Source organism: Aptenodytes forsteri, unplaced genomic scaffold, assembly GCF_000699145.1.
Source record: "Aptenodytes forsteri isolate BGI_AS27 unplaced genomic scaffold, ASM69914v1 Scaffold96, whole genome shotgun sequence".
NCBI classification, from domain to species: Eukaryota; Metazoa; Chordata; class Aves; order Sphenisciformes; family Spheniscidae; genus Aptenodytes; species Aptenodytes forsteri.
Genome location: NW_008795029.1, coordinates 4,166,497 through 4,170,771, shown reverse-complemented (window position 1 = coordinate 4,170,771; position 4,275 = coordinate 4,166,497). Strand labels below are relative to the sequence as shown.

General features: G+C 44.2%; 1 protein-coding gene across 1 annotated transcript in view; it reads left to right on the top strand.

Moving 5' to 3' along the window:
• SH3RF3 (SH3 domain containing ring finger 3) overlaps positions 1-4,275 on the top strand; it is a 93,724-nt gene that overhangs the window by 29,452 nt on the left and 59,997 nt on the right. The gene's annotated exons all lie outside the window — the stretch shown is intronic.

Genomic DNA, 4,275 nt, shown 5'->3' with positions numbered 1-4,275 from the left:
GGGGGGGGTGGGGGGTGGTGAGTGTGTGCAAGCATGTGCAATAGAGAGAGAGAGAGAGAAAGTCACCATAATGCATTCTGCAGAAAAAATGAGGTTTATCTAGAGACTAATAAAATAATAATTTTGGCAGTGGAGAAGTCCTTAGTGAGGTAGCTTAATGTTTGTACCTTTGTCACCCGTATGGTAAAGTCTCAAGTAGAATATCTAAAATAGTCATATCTAAAAGCCAGAAGAAGAAAAAAACCCTCTCCCTTAGTTCATACTGCATGGGCTGTCTGGCTGGAGGCCAAAGTCATGACAGCTTGCATTGTGGCAGGGAGAGCAGCGTGGCTCCCTGATCAAGGTCAGCAAATTTTTAATGAACGGAGCTTGATTACTGCTCCCTTTGTGGGAAAAGGTTGTTTGGAGGTGAACAAGGCTCTGTGTACAGAGGTATTCCACACGCGCCCTCCTTCACTCTCAAAACCAGACAAGCTAGAGCTGCCTCCAGTGCGGTTCCTCGCAGCTGGGGAATGCCTTCTAGAGAAGCAGGCACAGTAGCTCTACAAACTGAGGCTGGTGCATCCTTATCTCAGCGTACAGCACCCACAGTCAATAGTCACTGAGACCCTGTGAACAGTTTTACTGTACTGTTTCATCCCATCTCTTGCGTGGTAGTGTCCCTTGGCTATTATAAGGCTTGCCTTCGCAAGGTTTTGCATTCCCAGACCCAGGATTGCAGGGCTGCTGGGCATGTTCGACTGGTTTGGCATTCAAATCCAAGCCTTATCCTTCTAAATCATATATCAAGTTTTCTAGGACATCCCGTTGTTACAGAATGGATTTGGAGTAAAATCAGTCCCGCTGCAATCTCAAGGGCATTTTGTGATTTGGGATTAACAGGACCAGAATTTCAAATATAGGTTCTTTCTAGAGGAGGGATCGAAAATGAGTGAGAAAGCTGAGTTCTGGTTTAAGTGATTGTCATAAGAGCTACAGCCTTCCAGAAATGTCAAATTCCTGAGACTGACTGTGGGTCAGATCTTTCCATTAAGCTTCTTCTCTGGAAGCAGATCTGCCTGAAGATCAGACAACAGACACCAGAAAGCAATGCTTGTTTACATACTCAGAGTTTAAAATAAGAAATTTGCAAACATGTTTATTTTTAAAAAGGCTTTCTAAGAGTTCTTTGTGAAGAGGCAGCACCGTTTACTTTTACAAAGTAGTAAGCAGAACCTTTTCTCTGGTATTCATAGCCTATTTGGGAAGTACTTTCCAGCATCCATGGGCAAAGCTGTTTAAAAACAGTTCTCGACAAAAATAAAGTGGCAAAGCTATAAAGCATTTTTTATCTTGGCAGACCAACATAATTTTTTCCCAGTATTTCAGGAAGACTCTGACATTCCCAGAAGTTCATTAGCTTGACTGTTTTGGGGAGGGGTTTTCTTTTTGCCTTTAATCTTCTACTGATACTGAGAATGACTTTGTTTCTATCAATACAGGGCTATTTTTTATCACTCCCTGTTTAGATGTTAGCTCTCTTGTTGACCTTTTTAACTAGGTTTTACTTTGAAAAAAGGTAATGGATTTTGTTGTTTTAAAAAGAACAGCTTCGGTGTGGTTCCAGCCAGTGGGATTTATAATCTAATCCTTACAAGAGGAATCAGAGTTTTGATATTAAGAGCTGGAGCACTTCTTTGTCCATATGGAGCGTTGCTGTAAAATCAGGAAGCTCTAAATTCTTTTTTTTTTAACTCTATATTTTCTTATGTCAAAGAGTTAAAATATATTATTTTCCTGCTTGCTATTGACTAGCAAAGTATTTCCTCACCCTCTGCTGTAGAAAAGAATCATGCATATTTGACATCTTTCTCCTTTTCTCCTTAATATTTCAAATAATTCAGCTAGACTATCTCCATCAATTGGGTAAGCGGAGCTGTAGCACCTACTTAAGGGAGGGGAACCATCTGGTTTCCTTGCAACTTGGAGCCTGCTGGCAAATATTAGGTTGTACCAATTTAGAGCATGATGAAGTGGGAAATAATGGACATTCTTGAAGAATCTGAAATGGGATCAGCTGTTATCAGCAAAAATTGGCAGGTGCAGTGCACTATGCTGGCTGTAAGCATGGTCTCAAGTCAGAGAGTGCAGCTGGGAAAATGGCCTGCTAATTGAATGGTTGCAGGACTCCCAGCAGCTCTGACGGTAGTGGAGCATCATTAATTGGCGGCTCTTGGTTGACTTGGTGGAAGCTGTCACAGAATGGAAGGATCCTGCAAGTTGATGTTTACTGTCTAGGTGTTAGTGGGTTTATTGTCTGTTACTCAGAATGAGTCGTCATGGAAGTGCTCAGAAGTGCTTTCAAACTTAGGAGGACTGGCATAAGTCTGGCAATATCTATTTCTTATTTATATTTACAGCATGGTGACAGTGGTTGGGAGTCATAAAAGCTACTCAATTACACATTTGTTTAACTGCAACATTTCTATTGTTATCTTTCCCATCCCTCTCTTTTCCCCTTTTATTTTCACTTGTATTAGGTTTCTAAATTGGCTTGGCTTGGAGCAGCAACTGTTCTTTTTTTTTATTTAGAGCCTGAGAAGACCTTGTCCTTGACTGAGTTTCTTGGATGGTGCCATAATTCACACAGGGTTATAGAAACAAAAATAGCCTGGGTTTGGTCCAGAATAGTATTACATGCACCTCTGGTTTATGTGGGTCTCAGAATAGTAGTGTATGCAAAAGCACGTGTGCATTAGCCGTAGCTCCCTTTTTCATATGTTGTTTTTATTCATTAAATGCAAACATATTGCGGTGCAACCCAGTTTAATACAAAGGTCTGTTGGCAAAATGTGGCATTTTCCCTCAGCTGTTAGCACCCCTCAAGGGAAGATCTATTGGCAATGAGTGCTGTGCAGAAAGTGCTGCTGACTTCAGAGTGCACTTCATGTATCATCAGTGACTGTAGCACCCCTATGCGCCTAAAAACTCTCCAGCTATGCAAGGCATAGCTTCCCTGTATGAGTTATGGTGGCTAGGAGGTAAGAGGCTTCAGCAACAGGGTTGTCCCATGCAGCATGCCTTTGGCATTTATAGGCATGAGGTTATCTGTGAGTGTGGACTGAACGAGGAACGGTGAGCTGAAAACTGGCCTGAACGTCCTCATGGGGCTGTAGCCCCTGAGCCCCTGTCTCCATGGGCTGTAGGCCAACTTTTAAACCCTTCGGGACGACTGGTGAGACCAATTTTTCAAGTTGGACCCTGAGCAAGTCTTCCAGTGGCCATCATGCTCCTCCTCGGTTGAAGTGATACAGCTGGAAAAAATGCCTTCAGTTTGCGTCTGCGTTTGGATAACCTGTGTTGGGTGGGAGGCAGGGAGATAAAATTGGAAGGATTTGGAAGCTGTACCCCTGGATTGAAACCCTGTGTGGCAAATGTCAAGCATAGACCTACGATGAACCTGGGAACAGCGAGGTATTGATGGAGAGGCTCCTGTCTCCTTCCCCCAGCTCTGCCCCTGCTGTTTTCAGGAGCATCATTTTTTAAATGTCGTAGCTTGATGTGCACCGATTTGTGGTGCCTGGTTCTAGCCTAACTCTCCTGGATGCTTATTCTGCCTCTTTTGTTTTTCCTGGCATTAAGAAGTGGATGGAAATAACTCACCCAGCTTCAGAAAATTAAATAAATTGGGCATCTCCCTGGAGCTGGACAGTAACACTTGGCTTGGGGCAGGTTTTGGGAAACAAAATGTGCTAGTGTGCCTCCCGGGGACCTGCCTGGCCAACTGAGAGGTAGCGGACAGATGATGAAACCAGGCTGGTTTTGGAACCTGTCCCGAGCACGCCCTTTGCCAGGGCAGATCCTCCCTGCAGCAAGCCCTGCAGGTGTGCAGGCATGCACAGCACCCCAGACCCCGCTCCGACCCAGGGGGTGGTGTTACGGTTTAACCCGGCAGGCAGCTAACCACCACACAGCCCTTCGCTCACTGCCACCCCCCTGCCACAGTGGGATGGGGGAGAGAATCGGAAAAAAAAAGTAAAATTCATGGGTTGAGATAAAGACAGTTTAATGGGACAGAAAAGGAAAATAATAATAATAATAATAATAATGATAAAAGAATATGCAAAATAAGTGATGCACAATGCAATTGCTCACCACCCACCGACCGATGCCCAGCCAGTCCCCGAGCAGCGGTCACCACCACCCTCTGGCCACCTCCCCTCAATTTATATACTAAGCATGATGTCATATGGTATGGAATATCCCTTTAGCCAGTTTGGGTCAGCGTCCTGGCTG